Here is a 24,591-nt window from a genome sequence, read left to right as displayed (position 1 = left end):
ACACAAATGCATGCGGCATGGGGAACAATGACCCCATGATCTTATTGGGGTGATGGGATTGGTCCAATTACTGGGGTGTGTGTGAGAGAAGGATATAAGCTCATTAGGAAGGATTGGGCAGGATGGAGAGGAGAGAGATCTCATCTTGATGTGAGAGACCAGTGGGGTTGCCTGGGGCTCTGTCTGTGGGTGGGTGATGAATCGTCTGAGAGGTTACAGTTCAAGATTAGTTATCTGGGGTACAGTTTTGGTCATATGGGATTTCCAATAACTCTACAGAATATAGTCTTTGAAAAAAAGGAGAGCCAGAAGAGTTGGGTGATTTTCAAGGATCACCTCCTGCAAGCTCAGTTAAACAGGGAGTTCCTGTCTAAACACAGATATGAAAAGGAAGCATAAAACAGCTGCAAGCAAGAATAACTGACACAGAAAAACCTCAAAGATACTGCCAAAGCATGGAGGGGTGGGATGAGGAAAGTTTAAGCCCATCTGGAGTTGATGCTGAGGTGAAAGACAAGAAGTAAAACTTCTACAGGTGTATCAGGAGCAAGAATATATATGAGAAATGTAGGTCTGCTGTTCAATGGGACAGGGGATCTGATGACAAAGGAGATGGAAAAGGACAAGGTTTCTAATGTCACCTTGTCCTCAGTCTTTATCAGTGTGTCTGGTCTTGAGGCCCCTGAAACTGGAGGTGAAGTCTGGAGCAAGGAAGACTCACCCTCAGTGGAGGAGTTTGCTGATGATACAAACTGGGAGAGGTGGTTGATGCACCAGATGGCTGCCCAAAGATGTGCTGTCTCCACCCTTGAAGATATGCAAAAGCCATCTGTGCACTGCCCTGGGCAACCTGCTGTCAGGGGCTCTGTTGAGCAGGGGAGCTGGATAGATGATCTCAAGAGATCCCTTCCAACTTCCACTGCTCTGTGCTTCTTTTTCAGTTATGTAGATCTTCTACTAAGGGCTAATGCTGACCCTTACAGGCCTGGATTTCCATTTGAGCATCTTTTTCTTAAATTTTGTTGGCACACAAGGTTGGTTATCTAGTTTTGCAGGAATTTTGCAATAATAAAAAACAAGCTGAATAAAATTTGATTGTACAAACAAAAGATACTTTGTTCCAAAAACCTTTCTGTAAAAATCTGAGTCTGAACAGAAATTCATCCTAGGCTCATATATCAACAATTCTTAGTGTGTGATGCTACCACTCTTTGCAGTAACAGGCAGAGAGATGCGTTCATATGGAGAAAGAAATCTGCCTAAACCTCCAAGGAAAATACCTAGTGTTTGAATAAAAATTTATTCCCTGCTACGTTAGGTTTGCCAAACCTAAGAGCATGTAAAGGCCGTGTCATGGAGACAGAGAAACTTTCTTTAATGTATCCAGTATACAGGTGTAATAGAACATTTATTCTGAGGCAGCTTCATTTTGAAAGATGTTGTACTACAAGTGAATTCAGACTCTTCTCTGGCAGGCTGATACTCTTTATGACTAGACAGTGCATTTAAGGCACCTGCTTTACTGTCATATGACCCAGCATAATGGAGAGGCTTGAAAGAAATGGTACTAAGATTTATTTCAGAAATGAAATATCATCTGTAACACACTACCAAAAGTTTAATTCAACTTCAATGGCTGCAAAACCCCTTTTTTTCCCAGGGATGAAACAGAAACCACTGAAAGTACATGAAGCATGTAATAAGGATACAGAAAACAGTTACTTTTCATCATGGTTGTGATCCTTACTTTCCCATTAAAATGAATTCTGCTTAGTTCAGACTTTTTTTATGTCATTGTTCCAACTGTTTCTTAGTCTGTATATTCTCTGGTGATACAATTACTGTTTTCATAGCTGGTCAGACTGAACATTCATATTGGACTTGTGTCATTTCAGCTAATACCTATAGTAGAGGAAAATTACCTTGACCATGGGTTCATACCTTTTCTGGTGATAAGCACACAAAATAGCATAATGTTCAGTGCCACTGATTTTTATTCTCTAAGCAGCTTGGACCTATGCAAAAGCCATTGGAAAACTGCAAAAAGTAACATGGGTCAGCAGCTGCCTCAGATAGGAATAGAGAAAGAAAAAATAGCATACTGCAATGGTCTCCTTTCCAAGCTTCTGCAGCTGAGTGATTTTTGAGGTTACTTGATAAAAATAGGTACTATTTCTTACAGTGTTATTTCATGCATGTGATGCACTTGCAATTTATTGGAACCTGATCCGTGTTTTGTTTGTTTCACAGTTTAATATTACGTCAGTTTTTGTTCTTATGAGAAACACAGACTGCAGGAATAGGACAATTGCAAATTGTAATTAGGTTTTTGGCAAGTGAAACCACATCTGCTTGTTTTTTTTTGTGGGATGAGAAACGATCACCTTAATTTGCTAGATTGTCACAATTCTCTTTCATTATGAAAAGCATCAGTAGCAAAGGTTTTGGCTATCGTAACCACATTTGTTTCTGTTTTTGGGGAAGAATTTTTAACACATTTCACATGAAATCCCATAGCATGTGCACCAGCTTAGTTGACAAATGGAGTTTCGATAGGTCACAGCATTATCTTTTGGGATATGACTCAAGACTGACCCAGATCCCTTATGATTTTAGACTTCTGTTTCAGATCAGGTTATATCCCTTTCATATTGCAGTGGTAAGGGGGAAATTCTTTTTGCATCCCATGCAGTAAATTTAGACTTCACAAAGCCCATCATACCTGAGTAATCCTAATGAATTGTTCCAATTCATTAGAAAAAATGATGATGCTTTGTGTCTGGACTTGTAATATTTTCATACAGTTAAAATAAAAGGTGGAAATACAGGGAAAAAATTGTATTGTGCCATTTGACACAGAACATAAATATAATAATATCAACCTGAAGCTATTTAGCAACTTTGAGAATTGGAGATATTTGAGAAGAGCACCAGGGTATACACAGTCCTGCTCTGTCCTTCCACTGTAGGTATGAATAGACAATCTCATATGCAAAATCTCTATACCAAGACATTCAGGTCTCATTCCCAAATGGGATATAATTTGCCCAGAAGTAACAGTCTTGACTTATCTTTGCAGTGTTTGTAGTAATCTTGTTTATTTTGATTGTAAACCTTTGGCAGCATGAACTATCTGTGGAGGCAGGGTTATAGTCTCACTGGGGCCTAAAGGTACCATCTGTGATATAAACAACCAATAACACACTCCATTCAGAACCAGTGACTACAGGGAGATGGGAAATGAGCATATTTTGACATGCAAATCTTCCCTGATGTATTGATATCTTATGTGTGTACTACTTTGTGCAGTTTGGTAAAATAGTTTTCTTTTCAAATAGACCTTATTTTGGAGGACTGAAAGAATGAATATGAATAAATTAATATTAATTTACTTTGAGCTTATGGAGCATTCTACTTCTATGCTTACTTGTTTGCCTAGCTGTGGTCCATTGTGTTCCAAAAAGCGTGGTGGAAATTATTTCAAATACTTAGTGAGAGACAAGAAAATCAAATTCTGCACTGGTGATGATCACATCACATGATTTTGTGATGGCAGATCCCTATTTATTTATTAATAATTCATATTCTTTTGGATTGAGACTGTCTGCCTCTAGAAAAATGGATTAGATGAGTAATAACTTCCACCTGTGATTTAACTTAATTCCTTTCACTTAGTAAAATACCCTCACCAATAACTATGCTATATTAAAATATTAGATATTTCTACTTTTCCAGTGAATTAGCCTAACTAGCCTATTATGTTAATACAGGAGTTATTGAATCACTCATTAATTCTGTCTGCAAGTATGACGCCCAAGGAAGCAATCTACGTTCATTGTAATTGTTGTCATTTGAAAAGCCAATTTTATAAAGGAAATCATTAATACATTCACTTCCTTATAATCAATCTCATAACTGATATAATTTTCTACCTGCTTAGCCACCTCATCTCCCAGGTTGAAGATTAAATCATGCCAAGGTATCACCTAACTTCTTTCCTTGAGCTATACCTTGCCTTCTGATATTCATTCATCTTGTAAGATATTATACCTTTTGCATGTCCTTGCCAGGCTAGATAGCATCACAGTCTTAATGTTCTAAAAACATAAGATCATGCAGCACCAGTTAGGGTTGAAGAGGTGCTGTAAGGTAGCTCTGACTGATCAATAACGACTTTCTATCTGGAGTTCCTCAATGAAAGAAATATCTTGGCTCTTGACCTTGCACTTCACACTTCATTCTGTGATATATTACTATGTCAGCTATAGCAGATGGTGAGGGATGCAGTGGGAGGTGAGTACATTACACCATATTCTCCACTGCCTTTGACTTAAACTGCAGCATTTATATTACTCTGCCTTTGCCTCATCAGCTTGAGAACTGAGATGTGGTGACTGGCTCTTTATCACCTCTGACCATAATTTTTTTTTTCCATGAGACTTATTTCCTTTTCTGTCTTTATCCACCTTTTCCCCTCCGCCCCCCCAACAAAGCATTTCCCCAATGCATTGTCTTTCTTCTGCTAAAAAATATTGCAGTGCCTTCTCCCTCAAGGGGATCTTTTACTGTTGTGAAATTTGGTTATATTTTGGAAATCAGTGTGCTGCTTCTTCGGAGGAGGTTCTTAGGATGGTGAAGGGGCAAGTCACAGATTACCACTTGCTGTATAATCCAGCAGGAGAACCAACAGTGAAAATTAAAACAAAAATAAAACACCTGTAAAAGTCTAAAATGCAGGTTTCCAGTACGCTTTGTCCCCTGCAGTTGAAAAAAGGGAACTGCAGACCAATTTTTCACAGTCTTAACTTCAAGTTAAATGAAGGCTACAGAGTAAACTGATATTTTTTTCAGGAGCATATGAATTGAGCACAGATAACCTTTTTATTTAGAGTTTGAAATGAATGAAACTGCAGTTGTTAATGAGACAGAGATACTGCTATTATAGTAAAAGTGCCTGACAAGCATGAATTGCATTAGGGGTATTTTCACGGATGATGTTATTGTCACACTATTGTCTTCTAAAAACGAAGTTTGTCTCTCTTCCCATTCATCATGAGTAGTTAAGTAACCAAGTGAAATTTATTCAACCTGCTGCAGGATAAGGGTTTTCAAAACCAAGTCCCAGAATTAGGTTCTACTACCTCCAGTAACATCATCCACATGGTTAAATCCTCATTTATGACTTTGAAAATGTAGTCACTTGGTGTCACACTTATGAGCATGATTATACATGAGGTGCTGAAAAGGGAAGGTAATCATACCATTTCATAATTGGTTTTCTCTGATATGGATGGCACTGGGTTTTAAGTCACACATTAAGCAAATGCCTGATGCATCCCTTTTTTAAGGGAAAGTAAAGCTTCAGCAGGTTGACACTCATATTAGGGCACAGTTATTAGATGAATTAAGAATTAATTCTTGCACCACTGGAAAACACAGTTTAAGATATTAAGATTAGGTCTTAATATCTTAAAAGAAAAAAAAGAAAAAATCCTGCTGTAAAATGACATTTTGGCCACCAAGCCTAGACAATCCTTAAAATGTTCTTAACAAGAAAGAAGTGGAATATATTAATATTGTAAAATGATGCAATCTGTAGGGGAGGGCAGAATAAAAACTAACAAAACAGATCCCTATTAAACTATGTCTTAGGAATTTGATTATGTCATGCAGGCAGAATGGATATCAGGCTTAAACACCTGAAGGAGAACATCAGTCCAGATTACATAGTTTGAAAACCACTCACTGTGCAAAATTGTGACAAATTCATAATTTCATTTGCTTTCATTCATTAATAACTTAATAGCTCATTCTTCATAAACATCCTTGCAAGTAACAGATATCTGTGAAAACATGCATTTGATTACAAAAATCTGAGTTGAATACTTGAAAATTATGTGCAGAATTTTGAGAATAAGTATGTGAGACTTTATAATCTTTAAAGAAGAAATCTCATCCATCCTACCAAAAACAGGTGCAGTTGTGTATTGCTAGAATAATGCAGAAAAAAAAAAACAGAAAAGGTACAATCCTGCCCATTGGATGTCAAGAATAAAACTCATGTTGGCTGTATTGGAACCAGTACCACCCAGCAATTATATAAAAGACACATTATGGAAAGTAAGCAACGTTTGTATATTGAAGGAGGTACATAATTTGCTGACAGCATTAGCTACGAGTAATCATGGCCTAATCACAGGCAAGAAATATCTATTAGAAAAGAAAGAACATGGGGACAAAACTTATCCAGACATTTGGTGCATTATCCAGACAATTGGTTATATTAATAATAAATGCTTCCAGGAACAAGGTCTGTCAGTACCTAAAGGAATACACATTTTTCACTTAAAAATATGTTTCCATTACAAAACAGTCTGGTAAACAAGTGTTTATGTTCATTGAATGTAAGAGTTCCATTTATTTCACTGGGTTTTTCCATTGAATATGCTGTTTCAAATAAGTGCGTTTGACAAAGAAAATTACCTTTTAAGAATGTTTATGTATCTGAATCTCTTCTTGACTTTTTTCCTAGTAACATTTTTAATTTTCTGGACATTCAAGAGTTTTTTTGAATATAGAAAATACATTTAATGTGATGTTTTAAAAGATGAGAACAATATGTGCATAATTATGTATTTTGACCTAGAGCACTGATAATATTCTCACAAGAGAATTAATGATTTGTTCTACACACTTGTTTGTTTGTCTGCTTTGTATTTGACCATACCTAATTAACCCTTGAAGAATATACAATCCCCAGGGCTTCTTTTAAGATGTATTTTGAACTTGTGAAGTTTAGCTAACCTTAGCTAATTATCAGAATATTCATGACATTTACTAACAAGCAAAATCAGAACTGCAACAGGGATGTATGTGATTCCACACACTTCACCTTCAAGAAGTACATCACTTTCAAATGAAAGTTGACTTTTAAGTGAACCTAAGCAGCACTTGATCTTGTTTTGACAGCTTGTCTTTGATGGCATGCACGTATATATCCTTCAGGAAGCTAATATAGGGTACTTACTTTCAGGTAAGCAGTGAATTAAAAATATTGGAATTATCCTTCCTTAAGGATCTTCCTTGCAAAATTAATCTCCAGTCAGTTATAAATGCTTTTGCTTTAGGCACTAAAAGCAAGTGACCTAACAGCCAATTCAAACTTAAAAAAAAATAATTACGCAAAGAAAATGTAGCACTTCTGATTGCAGTGAGTGCAGAAGGAGATTTCTTATTGATTTCATTATAAGTAAGATTAGGTGCTTTGTGATCAGTACACGTCAAAGGGAATAAATTCCAAACTCAAATGGGAGTTATTATTTCTATACATGTTTGAAGACTAAGTTATTTGGCTTGAGATGACTCTGCTTATGACCTTACATATATTGATTTGAGCAAACTATGCTTGAACAAACTATGTTAAAAGTCTTCTTAGCACATTTTCTTTTTGAATGGAAATATACTGAAGAGCTGAAGTTACTCTGATTCATGTTACAGAAAAGTAAATAATTGCAGATTTAACAAGACTACTGGTCCTGTTAAAGGGTTTTCAGAGAGTATATTGATGTCTTCTAAGAGTCAAGCTCTTTAAGAGTCAAGTTTCTTCTCTTCTTTAGCACAGGTTTTAGTGCTAGTATTTAAAAAAAAAAAAAAAGTCACGGCATCAGTTTTTTCCTGGTACTTGTTCGTTAATTTTCTGGTTTAAGATGACCACTTCAGCCCTATTGTACATGGCTTGAGCTTTTCAAAGTAATCATTAGAGACATCTAGGAGGAGAAAAAAAAAAAAAATCTCATTCTTGAAGTAGTGAGCCTTTCAGGGACTGTCATGTATTACTTTAAAAAACTTCTGCTTATTGAAATGCTGTCCAGCGCCAAAACCGGGGCATAATAAATTGTTAACTGTGGGAAGTAGCCTTGGTTTCCCTTTCACTGCTCTAAACTGTTAGAGAGGGATCAATCTCTGCCCTGTTTTGCTAGTAACTTATTTTAGATAATATGAGAAATGCTACCTTAAATCTCTGATGTAGATTTTCTGAAGTCAGGGAAAAAAGTTAATTTGAACACATCTGCAGCATCAAACATAATTGCTTCATAGTATAGTTGCATGCTGATTCAGTACATCATTCTGTCATTCCATTTATGTGAAATAGATGGTGGTGTACTATGCACCAGCAAGCCACAGGAATGGGCATTTGCAGCAGGGGAAAATTCAGAAAGATTTATAAGTAATTACAAAGATTGATAAATAACAAACACATTTTTTATAAAACAAACAAAAATGTTTAAAATAAATAAAATTGAATTATGATTACAAAAAAAAAAGTTCAGTGAAAGTTGATTCAAGAAATGTCAACTCCTATAAGCATACATTTCTAAGATTTCTTTTTGCTTCTATATGTTTGGGGATAATATTTCAGCTGAAGGTCAGATAGGGCCTAGCTTGAGAGAAAATGTAGATACCAGAAAATATTTTTTTCCTTTGAATTCCTTATTATTCCTTGCCTCCCTGAATATAGATGATGATTTACTGACCCTGAAGGGACAGGGTTATTTTCTCCTGTATGCTCCTGACATGTGCTATGGCATACAACTGGAGGAATGCAGAAGAGAATTTATCATGATTCAACTTCTATATAGGAAAATCCTTGCTAGGAATTCTTTTGATACAAATTCCCAGAGGAAATAATTAAGGTACCCACATAAATATAATTTTTTTCTTGTCTTTTACTATGTTGTGGATATTTTCTTTAAGTACTAATTTTTATGTTGTACACTCCACTTGCCTTTTCTAGGCATGGTAGAATAACACTTTTTTTCTTGAAATCATGAGCTGAACTTATATAACAAAGATTATTCTTTCTATTAGACATAATAACAACAAATGGTGCTTGGTTGCTGTGCTGCTATAGAATTGTCCCTTAGAAGTGCAAGAAGTTCTGCCTGGCACCTCTGTAAATGGCACCATGATTCCCTGTTGGTTAAATGACAAGGATTGCTCTCCATAATTGGAAATCTTTTAAGTGCAGATGGAATAAGCTGGTTCAGTGAGCAGGAGTTACCTGTAACTATGTAAGCTGCTGGAACCCCATGCCTGGTTTGGTAAGCCATAAAAGTATGAGTGAAGCTGTTCAGGGTGTCAGTCCACCCAGAGAGGTCTGTACTGCTAAATGGATGTAGAGGAGTTTGACTTGCCCCGCAGTAAGTGACTTCTTTTGACTGTGCTGCTTTGTAGAAGGCAAGATACATTTTTAAAAACATAGACTTCCAGCTGGGTCCACCTATTTGAACAACAGATGTTTTTATGACTCATGTAGCCAGTTGGGGTTTACCAATATTTTACAGGGTTATAGGTAAGTAAAGATCACTGAGCCATCTGTGCTTAGCACATTTTAATGGGATCTGCTGGTTCAAAGAACCTGTATACTCTATTTAAAAGGCCTCTAGCTAGTTACCTAACTAAAGGCACAACTAAAAAAATACAGAAAGGCATATATATGGAATTTCTACCCTGTGATTTGGTTCAATACCTAAAGCTCCCATTTCCTTGTTGGCTTAAATGTCAGACTAAATTTCTGAGCCATGAACTAGGTAGAGAACATAGAGAACAAAAAAAAAAAAAAAAAAAAGAAAAAAGAAAAAAAAAAAAAAAGAAAAACCTATTAAACCTTCCTCACAAGAACAACTCCGAATAGTAGGCGGAAAAAAATCATCATAAATTGATGCATCAATAAATCTCAATATTCAGCAATTTAGTAAATGTACATATAACACCTAGCTTACCATATTTTAACACCTTTTATACAAGAAATTATCTTCTAGAGAGAATTCTGAAAGATCTCTCTTAGGGGACACATATGTCTTTAGAAATACCATAGTGACCATTTTCAACAATGAAGGCTTTTCCTAAATATCACAGTTGTAGGTTTTGTGGCAGCAACAAACTTTGTAGGCTGTGAATGATTTCTAATTCACTGAGGAGTGTGGGTGAAACCAATATACAATGCTAGTATCAGCTTCCAGCAAGTGGCAAAATACTGGGGGCAAGAAGGCCCCTTCAGAAGTACAAAAAACTGATACAGTGGTGTTGTGGTTTAACCCCAGCTGGACACTAAGCACTTTGCAGCCCCTCCCACCCTGAGGGAGGAGACTCAGAGAGAAAAGGTAAACTTTGTGGGTTGAGATAGAACAGTTTAATAATTACAGCAAAATAAAGCATAACAATAATATAATACTACTGCTAATTGTAATGATAATGGAAATGAGAAAGAGGAATAAAAGCACAAGAGAAAAAAGTGATACACTCTTCAGTTGCTCAGCACATGCTGACTGATGTCTATCCCCGAGCAGGGATTGGTGGCCAAGTTCTTCCCCAGTTACTCTACTGAGTGTGACATGCTATGGGATTGAACATCCCTTTGGCCACTTTGGGTCAGCTGTCCTGGCCATGCACCCTCCTGGCTTCCTGTGCACCTCCTTGCTGGCAGAGCATGGGAAACTGGCAAGTCCTTGGCTTAATAAGCAGTGCCCAGCAACATCAGTGTGTTAACAGACTTATTCTCATGCTAAACCCAAAAAACACAGCACTGTACCAGCTACTAGGAAAAAAATTGACTCTTTCCCAGGTAAAACTTGGATTCCAAAGCATGAAGATAAACCAGTAAATTGCATTCAGCTGCCACAAAACCCCCACAGGTATTAGAGGTCCACCAAAGAAAACTTATTGAGCCATTGGATAAATTCATTGTAGGATCCCTATCTTCTGCGTGGAAGAATTAAACTCCTTAAGAACAAACAGGAGGATATAGATGATGGAAGGTGATTTTTTCAGCAGCTCTTTTACCTAATTTTGCATACAGATATTCAGTACCATCAAAATCCTTGCTTTTACCTTTCACTAAGTTTCTGGTGTCTTGTGATGCTGTATTGCTTGAGAATATATATCCATATATGTGTGTGTGCGTTTATATAATAAATTTACACAGCCAGTGAATTATATTGTGAATTACATATGCAAATTATCTAATAAATTTTCACAGCCACAGTACAATGCTGTACAGTGGCATTGTAACAATTAGTATTGAGAAATACAGTCCTGAAACCTAAGCACTTACTATCCAGGCATTTTAAAAAGAGAGAGAAAAGTTATGTAATTAAGGAAAAGCAGATTCCTTTCATCCATACTTATTCCTTTGAATTACCAGATGAGCTCTGTAAACTAAACACAGAAGGCTGAAGAAGGTGGATTATACAATAATATCTGGTCCTTACAGCTGCGTTCATTCATGTCAAAAAAACAGTGTGGGTAATGCTACCTTTTTATGGATTGCTTTTCCTGATACCAAATTGTCCTTGTGTACTCTAGGTGCAGAGTTCCACGAGGTAACACCAGCACTCACCACCACCACTGGAACCACGTAATTTGAACTTTGAATATCTTCACTGCAGAGTGCAGGGAAGCAAAGTGTGCATTCTACACTGCAGACATTTTTTGTGTCACAGCCATTCAGTAATTTTTGCTTGCTTTTTTTCTTGACAGAACCATGAACATTTTTTTGTTTGTCTGATTTTTTTATTTGAAATTAGGCAGATAAGGATGGTAAATGAAAAAAAAATAAAATTAATCATGGTAGAGAGCAAATGCTCTGACAGCAATATTTTGGATATTCTGCACTTGAATATCATGCCCTAGCACTCAGATTTAATTCACTGTAACTAAATTTTTGTTCTCCTGGTTTACCCTGGAGGAAAAATTAGGACCTTGGAGACAATCTAAAGCATAACAATCAATATTTGCAACTCTAAAAGTCTTCAAATGGATTCTGTGAACTTAATTTTCTTCTATAAAGCTACTGTTGGCGAAGCTACTGTTTTCAGCATAGCTTTCTAGCTACTGATACCTTATACTGCTGGCATGGTTCTGTAATTTTTCATTAGCTAGTGATTCAATATTCCTACTTTTCTTTATACCAAGATAGAAGGGATGTTCTTCAGTCATTGCACTGAAAAATACTCTAGGGTATATTGTACCTAAAGGGAACAAATTCATTCTATAGCAGCACATTATAAAACTGCAGTTCCTCCAAACTGACAATTATATTTTGAAATATTAAAGTTTGCTAAGGTTTTTTTGATAGCCCTAGTTTGAACAGATAGATCAACAGGAACAACTTCATAATAGTATGCAAGACATTCAATTTACATTCTTCCTTTGTTGAATTTATAATGATGCTTCAAAAAAAGATAAAATATTATAAAAAGATGGTAAACAATATTAAAGTTCATACTGATTTTGGATGTTTGCTAAGTGTAATTCCACATGCTACCATTTCCAATAGAAAGGTGTAGTTTTCATTTAAGGTATAATCTTACATAAAAATGTACCAGATTAAAGCTTGGCTCTTCATGTATTTTAATAGACAGAGGGACTGAGGGATGAAAATGTTTTTAGAAAGCAGGAAAAAAATACAGCAGGATGGATGAATCAGGGCAGGGTTTAAAATAGCTACAGGTAAATGTACATAAATATATATATATATATATATATATATATATATATATATATATATATATATATATATATATGCACTCTCACAGGTATGTGTTTGTAGGTAGACACAGATGTGCTGGGAGGGTTGAGGAGTGCTGCCCACCTTAGTGGGTCAGACTTTCAGTATGCTTCTATTTGGGTTAAACAGGTGTTGCACTCCTCAAATCTGCTACAGAACAGTTTATTTCGAAAGAAAATTCAGCTTGTAGGGGCCACTTGCAGCTAAGTAGAAGCTAAGTACTGGCCTAATGTAACCAGATCAGTGTTTATTATGGTGTTTACAATACTGCAACAGTGTTGAGGGCTAAGAGATAACACGGGAAAAAAAGCCTACCTTAAAATGTGTCTATTTTCTTTCCTTAACTCCTTTCCACCTCCTTACATGAAAATGCTTCCTGTCACACAGATAAATTTGATGGAAAACTGTCTCTCCTGATGCAGCTGTTCCATTTTTTATAAGGGAGTACTCATTGACTTGGTACATAAGAATAACCTTATGCAGGTTGGTTGTACGGCTTTTATTTGAGAATCCATCTGGAGTGGAGGCCTTGCAAGGAGGGAAAAGTTTAGTTTATAATAGCTGTAACAGCTATTGATTAGGATACTCTTTATGAAGCTGAAAGTCTCCAGCTCAGTCACAGTTCTGAACAAGACATTAGTAAAATCGGAGGTTCCAGCAGCCCAGCAAGTACTTAATCATTAAATGCTAAGGTATACAGAAAGATCTCTATTTTACCAATCATAGTTAAGTCCTATTCTGAGTTTAGTGATTTAAAAAAATATGCCTCCTTTCTTAAAAATTAATAACTGTGAAAAAATAATTTCAATTTGACATCCCATACTTTTCCACAATATGAGAAAACAAGCAAAATATATTTTTATATCTCTTTCCAAATCAGGGAGAAATTAAGTATCAAAGTATGTGTTAAACTCAGCATCTTCATATTACAAACTTGAAAATAGTTTTAAAGAAATTTATGTAGTAAAATACTATCTCTTGTTAGAACACTTGGTGGTGTAAGAAGGAGTTTGAGACAGTACCTGCTCCTTCTGTTTGCTGATTGGTTGAGGGTCTGTTAAGAGCTCAGAAATATACAAGGAGTCATACATTTAGATGATGAGCTTATCTTGTCATATGCTTGTATCCAAGATAGCATGACCTGCTAACTCTGGTGTATTTTATTTGGTTTTGTCACCAGATGTTTTGATTTGCCCCTGAAGCCTGAAGATACAAAATGTCTCCTATACACCTCAGCAAGATCAAGAGAAAATACAGTGAGAAAATGCAATGCAGTTTGTTTAGAATGTCCACCTCACTTCTATGAATGACATTGAAACCCAATTGTATTCCACTCTTCTGGCTGAACTCCATGCATGTTCTTCCCATGTGTTTAGACATGTTTAAACAAGACACAGGAATGACAATATTTCTAACCAGGATTTTGTTTTTCAATTTAGTAAATCTAGATTCAAAATGGCCAAACTACCACCAAATCTTTAATTTTAAAAGTTTCTTTCCCCTTAGTTTCAAGCATTACAGGGGAAAGCATTGAATTTATATGTTTAACAAATTAACGTGCATAAAAATGAATTATTTCACTGTTTGTAACATCAGTCTATATCAGAAAATGTCATCTTCTCAACTGTGGTTTTTTACTTTAGTATCATTACCTAGAACTGAAAGTTTGTAATGTGAAAGCAATGTCTCCCAATAAGGTATTATTGCAAACATTTGAGACATCACATTTCTAGTAGTTATATAAATGATTGATTTTCTTGAAGTGTTATCTTTCTCATACAATCTTCAAGTTCATCACATAGACAAGTACATTAATTTCACAAGGAAAGCATAGAAACTGCAAAAGGACTGTGGTTTTTCACACCAGAAATGTAAGCTTCAACTTATTAGAACATTGAAAATTCTTTTTTTTTTTTACTGCAACTCAAATCACCTTGCAATTTCTTTACTACTGAAACATGCATCAGACATTACAGTTTCTATGTAAAATTGTTTTGTTTCAGAAATATTTAATTTTCATTCAATATGCTGGAGAGAAAAAATCTTGTTTTTTATTTTTGAGAAATATAGCATAAAAATGTTCTCCTGCAATGTACAATAATCTTAGGATTTTTATTTTAAAAATATTTACATATGACTACCAGAGTTACTGCAATTATCAGTAGTTAACAGTTCGAAATATTTATGTTTTGGTTTTCCTCACCAGTGGTCACTGGCACACAAAAGTAGCAGCAAGTTCTGCTATATCCATATAAGAGGATATCCTGGTGTACTAGATGTGGCTGGGATGTTATTTTTCTCCATAACAGTCTGTACAGTTCTATGGTCTAAATTTGAGACCAAATCCATGTTGGTAACTCATCAATGTTTCAATTGTTGGTGAGCAGTGCTTACACAGTGTCAAAGCCTTTTCTGTTTCTCTTACTGCCCCCTCAGCAAGTAGCCCTGGGGGTGGGCAAGAGGCTGCAGGGGACACAGGCAGGACAGACAGATGGACCAAACTGACCAAAGGGATGCTCCATGCCATAGGGCATCGTGCTAAGCCATAAACCTGGTGGGGAAATGATTCCAAAGTAGCTTTTGTTTGGAGCACAGCTGGGGGAGGAAGTTTTTGCACTGCAGGAAGTCTGTGTCACAGGTTTCCAGTGGGATTTTAGGCAGAGTCTCTGTGTAGTCAAACCACACAAAAGGCATTTACACTTCGGTGTATTATTTGATTTCTCATAATGTGAGCATGATCTGTGACAGCCTAAGGGTCTCAGTCTTGACTCTACATCTCTTTTGCATCATCTGAAATGTGTGAATTTAGTGGGACTGACTTTTAAAGTTTTCTTTCTTCATTTGAACAAAACCAAAACATCTGGTTTTGACCCTTTCTATTTTGTCTAGTAACTGTTCTTAGGTCAATCTTTAAAGCAGCTCGGTTGAAGCTGAGTCTGAGCAAAATGGATCACTAAGGTGCAACAGTATTTGTGTCTTTATTGAACTCTTTATGCCAGTTCTGACCTCTGTCCTGCTCAATGAAATTTATAAAAGTGATCATTGAAGAATATTAAATTAATTCAAATAAATTAATAATTTTAAAAGTGACAGAGATATCTTCAATTCAGAAGCCTAAACCTGATCATGAACTGTGAAGTAGTCTTCTTTTAAACAAAATGAGTACTGCACTGAGGTTTGATCCAATCTTCATACATACAAGTCACACTCAAAAATAATAAGAAAGATTAATTTTAGTTAATGGTTTTTTTTGGCATCAGTGTAAAATTCCCAAAATGGTCTTTGCTACTAAGGTCTGAATTATTATTTCCTAGTAGCCTATTATAATTTTGATGTTCTCTCTGTAAGCATGTGCACAGTTTTTTTTTAAATTGGATGGTTTTTTTAATTGGATGCCACTTTTTCATGACATATTGTATGACATATCAGGGAATTTGTGTAATAATGCTCTGTAGAAATTATCAGATTTCCATTAAAAAAAAAAAGATCATCTGCATGCAATTCTTTGTACCTGCAATTGTTTTTCCTTGCAGTGGTGAGTTAATGCAATCAGCTCTGGCTTCTCTAGACCAACATTCAGCTTTTTTCTTCTAGATGAGTAGATACATACTGTAAATTTAGAGATTTTTATGTTGTATCATAAACTGCATACAAATACAGTCAAAATAAAACTCAAAAATGGAGTAGCAGAGGTGATGCAGGAAACAGTTATTTAAGGAATATTTTCTAATTCCTTATCTCTAGTACACTGGATTCAATTTCATTGATGCATTATTTAATTCATGTCAATATTTAATTTAATTTTAAGATAAAGTCATTTATTTAATCATAATTGAGATCTTGTAAGGAGAAAAGAGTAGTAAAAAACTGGAACTTCAGAAAGGTATGAATAGTATAGTAAAAAAATATTAACTGGCTTAGAATTAAAGAAAAAGGGAAAAGAAACACAAGAGAAATATTTCAGAGACTGCTTTTTAAAATTTTCTGTAATGCATCAATAGTAGCAATTTTCTTCAAAAAGTTATGCAAGTGATTACTTCAATCTAAACTTCCTTTATACAGAGTAATATTGAAAAGATAAAGTTCATAGGCATGATTTACATATTAATACGTGTAAATTGTGAAGCAAGTCATTACTCAGTGTATAGTGTTTACAGTTCATTGTGTGTCACGCTAGAGCAACTTGACAATGGAGATGATTAAGTTTATGTTAACTTCTATGGTCACCTGGATTATGCTACTGAATTTTCTGAGATTAATTTACCTGAGTAGCCTAATTACTGTCAGATGAGGCTCTTATAGGGAAATGTTTAAAAGGAAGAAGGAAAAAAGGTTGAATTAGAAACTGTCTGAATTTCTCTAAGTACTCTGAATATCTTCAGCAGCACTTGCCTCTTGATCTTTAATCCAGACTAAGCCCTTTCTGTGCTGCAGTTTTTAACTATATAACCACCCAATAATGAGTACTATAGCTTGGTCTTGCTGCAAAATATCTTTCTGTAACTAAAATATTCTATCTACTATCTCATACTTTCTAAATGTATTTATGTCAGTGCATTAGTCATCCACAACATTACCTGAAAAAAAGTAAGTGACAAGTTGGTTTGTTCACAGCAGGCCCATTGAGATTCACAAGTTATGTTTTGCACTGAAGAAAGAGAAAAAAGCCTCCAGTTTTAGCTCATTTTCCCATTAGTGAGACTTGAGCTCTGGTAATTGGGCCAATGAAAATTGAAGTACCAAAATTTAGGTATAAAAAGGGACTCAACAGAAAAGATTGAGGACAGCAAAATAACACATAGTTCTGTAGTGAAAGCATGACTGGGGAGGGTGAATCTTGTATGGTTAAGTGTCTTCATGCAAAACTTCTGTGTACTGAGAAGCTATAGCACAATCACTGGGTTGCTGGGGTCCTGCTGCCACTTCTTTCCCTGTTGCACTATTTAAAGGAAAAAGGCTGGGTATTTGAGAAATATTTTGAGAAATTTGAGAAATTTTGATAGTGATTCTTCACTGGAAAAGGTACCTTCCTGACCTCTGCAGTTAATGTTAGAGCCACAGGCAAATAAGTGGGCCATTATCTATGCCCTGGCTTGAGGTTAGGCTAACTGTGGAAAATTACTGGATATGACATGAGAAATTGCTGACAAAAGTTACTGATAACTCAAGGAAAGGTGGGTGGATCTCTGTAAAGGAATTACATGAGAAACAGGTAAATTCCATGGGCTGTTGGAGGGTAGCATTGGGAACCTTGAGGGGAGCACAGCATTGTAAGACGAACAGCACTATGTATCCATAACATTAGTACCATATATGGCTGATACTATATAATAATGCTGTGTGTAAACATGGGTATCGTAAATCCAGGACTGGTAGGGACAAGTAATTAGAGATAGGTTGTTTATCTGGGAGTAGACTGGCACTGAGAATGAAAGATATAAGAATGTGAAGAACAACACCTAGATAATCCAAATTTTGTGGCCAGGGTTGTCATAGGTTACCAGTTAGGCAACCTTGTGCTTAGTTTTTGCAGGTGAAACAGGTCAATAAACCATAAGAGCTAAACCTGCTTTTTTTCGTCAGGAGCACTGGGGTGGAAGTGCTGGGCAGCTGTTGCCTCTTAATAGCAGGTTTACATCCAGACTGGAGGAGCATCTTGGTGTCACTATGCCTGTGCCTGTTGCCTACCATCAGCTACCCTCTACTTCATAAAAGTTAAACATATTTCTGTGAGATTAATCTTTTATCAGTATATACTGCTGCCTCATTTAGGCACCTCCCAGCTATGCATAAATCCAGCAACTGGCCAATCTCTCCTTCTCCCCTAGCTCTGGCTTTCAGGCATTCATTAAGCCATAACTTTATTCCATGCACTATAAGAATAATCTGGCCATCTGATCTGCACCTATGGACTTCTGCACTACTAACAGGACTTCAGGAAAATATTACATGCCTGCAAGGAAAATTCTATAGAATATTCACTTTTTGGACAATCAAAAAAAAAGATGCCCGTGGTGCTGAGTCCTTCCCAAGACCTCCAGTAAAAAATGACTAGGTGTACTCCCTGACCTGCAGTATGCCTTGCTCCTGTCTTGTGTAACATATCTTTCCATTTTGCCACACCTGAATCTTTATTACTGTTTCACCCTATCAGTTTATTAGTTTACTTTTTACTTCTACTTACTTCTACTCAGTGAGCCTGTCAGTACAGTGATAGGACAATGAGGGATCTCTTAACACTGAAAAAAATGTAGATTTCAATTAGATAGTAGGAAAAAAAAATTACTGTGAGGGTGGCTGAAGACAACTCAAGCTTGTGGCTCTCTTTGAAATGAAACTGAAACACTTTGCCTGGAGAAGTTGTGGATGCCCCAGCCCTGGTAGTTTTCAAGGCCAGGTTGTCTGGGGCTTTGAGCAACAGGGTCTGTGGAAGGTGTCCCTGCCCCAGGCATTGGGGATAGAACTGGATGATCTTTAATGGCCAAAGCCATGCTATGATTGAGCACAGCAGCCTTTAGTGCAACCTCTGTTACTGGCTCTGGCTAAACCTTATGGTGTGTCAACAGCTTTGTCTAAACCACAGACAATTTAGCAGGGATTTCCAAGGTCACAGCCTGAAACTCCAATCTTTTCTTCAACTCCACCTATGGCAGATTTTATTTTTTTTATCAAACTATGCTCTCTGACTACTACTGATAATTAAAATGTGAAATAGGGGCTATACCACAATATGTTATTGTTGTTGTTGTTGTTGTTGTTGTTATCAATGACAATTATTATAACAATGACAACTTCATAAATAAAATTATGTTTCTAGGTTGAGTTTATATTCTGAAAAATTATTTGGAAATTAATAAAGTGGTACTCAGGATAATCCATAAATTTATCACAAGCATCTTCTGTAGAATAGCATAAAATACTGTAAGAAGGTTCTGTAAGGAATGTGGATGTACAGTGCTGTTATGTTTTTCCACATCCAATCCTAAATTACTGTTTTTACACAGGTCCAGTCTTAAAGGAATTATGGGTATGGTTGTCTTCAGCTATGAAGACATAAAAATGAGTCTACTTGCTTTTCTGTAAAATGAAAATAAAATATCTCCTCAGACAAACACATCAGAAAAGCTTGTGGCTCCTTGAAGGGAATAATCCAGTAGGAAACAAGAAGAAAATTCTGCATGCCAGTGAATTATCCAGGTGTCAACATATGTATTGGCTGACTGTCTACCCAAAATTAAGGCAAATATGAGCACTTGGTTTGCTTCTATTACTTACTTTCCTTGTAGAATTACTACACACTCCAGTGCTGTACCAAATCAAACCCAATAGCTAAATGCACTGTAAAATCTCAACAAGAGCCATTGACTGAGAATAAATGATTTTGCACATTCGTTGAAGCAGACTGGGTTTGTAAGGTGACTGTCATTAACTAGTGTTGTTTTGTGAGGTAATGAACCTACAGAAATCTGGCTCTCATATTGTGGTTTTCAGAATGTGTATCCTTTCACAGGATTCACTTTAATTTCATTACACTTTTAATGTAGCTGTAAAAGGTTGGGTATGATTTATTATTGTACAGATTAGACAGCATATTTTTATTCTTTTGTTATGGACAGAGTAAATCTCATTGTTAACTCTAAGGGTTTTTTTCCCTGATTATTAAATCAGACTCAGAATTTTTTTTTTAGGTAAATGAAATAAAAAGATTGTCTTAATATATATTTATTTTAATACATTTGCAGTACATATGTATTTAATATGCCTACAGTCATATATTTGGACTCAAGCTGTGTGTCCAGGCAATGGTGCTATCTGTTCATATGCCCTTCTAAGATCTTTAATAAATTATGCTATCATAGAACTACTAAGATAAATAACAACACTGAAAGAAAATATCTGCTGCATATTCTTGGTTCCTCTCCCTTTTATAGAATATATATGGCAAATTTGGTCTTAGGAAAGTTCATTATACAAAATCAAAGTATCCACCCCTGATATAACTTTAGTTCTAGTATAATATTCTTGTGGTCACCAGGTTAGCCCCTCAAAATAAGCTGAAATTAGGAACTGTGGGACAGCGTGCTGCCATGAAACGCACAATAAAATGTACAACTTTCTTTAAAGACTGTGGTTGAGTGATTTTTCTACTGCAAAATGCAGAAGTGAGGTTAGCAAGTTAAGGGCACTGCATCAAGAGCTGATTAATCGACTCTGAGCGAGTGAATATGTGTCTGCCATGCTCGAGCATAGACCATATGTTACACTATCACTTTCATTCCAACTGCATCTTAGCTGAGTGACAAGAATAACTTCTGACAAGCAAGGAATTCAACTAATACAAGAGATATCATCATTTGCAACAGCAGGATTGCTGAATGACCTGTGGCCCTAAGACTTACTCTTAGGCAACATAGTAAGGCTTCATCTAATAGTGACAGTGTTTGTCATCTCTGAAAGGAACTGAGGAAAATGTCATTTAAAGTCAGTACTTCAGAGTACTGAGTGCAAGACAGAAATTAATGTAGCTTCTTTTAGATAACTACATATCTAAGGGGCGCAATAAACAATGAAAATTCCTTTCACTGCAGACATAATATTGTGTTGGAGAAAGTGTTAGAAACATATTACTTTTGGAACTAAATTACACATTCTAAGATGTCTATATATTGTTTGAAGCAAGTAAGGTCTATTAACACTATTTTGCATACAAACTCTTTTCTTCTCTTTTAAATCATACCAGTTAAAATAATCAATTTTATTTGCGAATGTGAAGTTCTCCAGATAAGTTACTTTGTTGCCATAATGATTTCTTTCCCTAGTGACATAGTATTCAATTAAAAAAGTCAAATTTAATTAGTAATTCTATGGTTTTTAAAGCATTAAAAACTGAAAATTCAGTTCTCCTCACTGCAGTGAGGGCAATCGCTATGCTAACAGTTTCAATATCTGAAACTGAAAGACACAGGAAATATATGATTTTGGGAACTGGTGTTTGGCTAAATTCAGAAACTATTTACTGAATCCTAAGTTAACCCAATAGTTTGACTCTGATCATTTTGTAGCATTAATCTGTACTGTATGCTTTATACAACTTAGCCTATTTAAAAGGTCAAAAAATCCCACAAGACCTATGGCCTCTCAGGCTTTTCTGGAAACACTGACATTAAAAATAAGAAGAATTAACTAGACTTTCTATAGCCTTGTAACCCATATTACATGTGCCTAAGTATATATTTTACATGGATTATATGATTCTAAAATTAGTGAGAATGCCATGGTTGGAAGAGGACCTTTGGGTCAGAATAAGAAGCATTTATTTATTAGATCTTTTTGTACTCATTTTGGCTACTAGATATCTTTATAAATATGCACAAAAATTTCAATATCTCTGAAAAAGCATGTGCAAACTCAAATATTACAAACTTTTGAAGAAGATACAGGTGCACAAGGCTATTGCTTCCCTTTGCCTTATCTTTCTCCCTTCCCTGAAGGTTGTGGGGTAAAAAAATAAAGATTCTCTTTGTATCTGCAGAAGAAGAGGTTTAGATCTAGGAATCATTTGTTACTGTTTTTGTTGCTGAGAACTGAAGGAAGAGATATGACAGAAGGGAAAGGAAAATGGTCTACTGAAAATCTCCCTTCTGAGTTGAATGCCTGGGTTCCAGATAATACGTAGTTAATATGTTCCACCAAAGCCAAGCATAGCCATCAGGGTGATAGGAAACTGTCAGCTAGCTAAGTATTCATTAAAAGGAAAGAATCAGGGAGATTTAAGAGACTGACTGGAGAGAGGAAGGCATCTGCTCATGGCCTGTCAGAAGCCTCCATCTGTGTACCATCCTGGTTTTCTGAGTCTGCACTTGTCTCTGCCATGTGTGAAGCCAGAGAAGAGCAGAACAGGTGCTATTCCCTGAACAGCTTTAATGGCTATGATATATGGGATTTACCTCCCTAGCCAAGCTCTGCATGATTTGGAGAAGAAACTTTCACTATTTCTCTGTCAATTGCCATGCAGGGGACACCGTGGCAGACAGCAGTACCATTCCATGTGGCTTGCAATTTAGTGATTTCTGATCGACTAGAAAAACCTTCAATGCTGCATGACACCAAGATGCCTATGGTTCAAGATATGACAGTCTCTGCAAAAAATCAGTACATTCACGGTGGATAAATTCCCCCAAGTATGTTTGAAGACTTCATATGTACTCAAATTCAAGTAAAAGAGAAACTAACATTTCCCTGCTTAGCTAACAAGACCATACTTAGGATAAATTAAGCATTGTAATTCATGTTGCAATCAACAGTAAAGTGTTTTAGTGCCAATCAATAAAGGCCGAATGAAACAGAATCCATAACCTCTGAAATCATTGACAATGCCATGCTAAGGGAATGTTAAATGCTCGGAAAGTGCGGGATTAAAGCTCTGAGCAAGAAGCCAATTGTAGTGATTCCCTGAGAAAGTTAAAGGTAGAAAGTGTCTTCAATTTTGCCTGACCCTGGATTCCCTTCTGCTCTTTCTGAACTATACACACAGGACTGAGAAAACCACTTCTCCACAGAGCACTTGCCTTAAAGGTGGGAAACAGGATACTTCTAAACCAAGTATCTAACCTGCAAGGCCCCATCTTCCACAAATCAGAAACCTGGCTCTTAGAGCTATAGTGTCCAGACTAACCAGTGGAAAATTTATATGGCTGATCAGCATTGCTGCAAGGCAGAATACATAAATAGCTTTTGGAAATAGAACCTTTCCCTGGAATCTTTGTCCAAGAAAGAATAGGAATCATGCTCACCATTTTTCTTCAAGATGCCTGCTGACCCTTTCATATCTGTTATTACTAAGTCTTTTTCAGAAAACATGTTGTTTTCCAGGTCCCATTTACACTTTATATCTTTAATAATTTAAATTAAATTGACAATAGTGCTGTCATATAGTGCTGTCTGTACAAGAAATATTCTTCAAAAATGCTTTCCCTATTTAAATACCTGTCATTAGATTGGATGAATGCAGAATGCATAGAAAAAAAAAAAACTTATAGTGAGAGGAGATGGGAAAAAGTGTCTTTATATTTAACTTTCTATTACAGAAATGTTCAGTGAAGCAGCATGAACGATCTTATTACTATACCAAAATGAAGAATTTCCAAAGAGAGCTCTCTAATTTCATATTAGCTGATTCCCCCTCCGAAACACAGGGATTACTGCACTGAGTGATATATAAAAATGGGAAAAACAACAGGCTTCATTGCTTTTAAAGGAGTCAGCATTACTGGTGTTTCAAGCTGAGAAAATAATTGTCAGCAATGATACTGAGTAGCATAGGAAGTTTATGTGTTTCATATTCACCTAGTATTTATGTACTGCACAACTTCTTTTCAGATGATCTGTATTTTCCTTGAATGAAAATAAGTTCTTTTTGTATTTTGTCTTCAAAAACCAGCCTCTAGTTAGTTTTCATCTCATCTGTAATTCTGAGTTTCAGTGCCATCAGCTAAAGTAATAAACATTTCTGCCTGGAAGTGAGCTTTAAAGAGATCCTTCTCGAAATTCATACCTTTAATTTAGCAAAGTATTGTTTAGGGTTTAAATAAATCTTTGCCAGATTTAAGAAGTAGTCGTATGGATGAATTCACAAACAATTCTTTGAAATTACAGAAACCAGAAGCTTTGCAGACAAAAACAAAGAAAATAAAGGAAATATATGTAAAGCAGATACATTACTTGAACAGAAAACTCACATATTCCCCAAGGCATGGCAAACATTACTTTAAAGCTCATTTGTTCAATCTTTTCCAAATCCTAGAATAAACAAAATGGTAGTTTGTAAGACAGTTCATCTGAGTTTGTTCTTAGGAATTAAACATCTGAAAGAAAAAAAATTTCAGTCACCTGGAACAAAGTTAATTTAGCAGGACTAAGTAGAAATCAAAATTTATTTTTCTTTTTGCTTCAAATCAAGATAGAACTATGAGAAGGGATAAAACTAACACACTGAAAAGTCTCACTTTATTTATGACTACTAT

Source organism: Fringilla coelebs (assembly GCF_963513975.1).
Source record: "Fringilla coelebs genome assembly, chromosome: 4".
Classification (NCBI taxonomy): Eukaryota; Metazoa; Chordata; class Aves; order Passeriformes; family Fringillidae; genus Fringilla; species Fringilla coelebs.
This window is presented reverse-complemented; position numbering follows the sequence as displayed.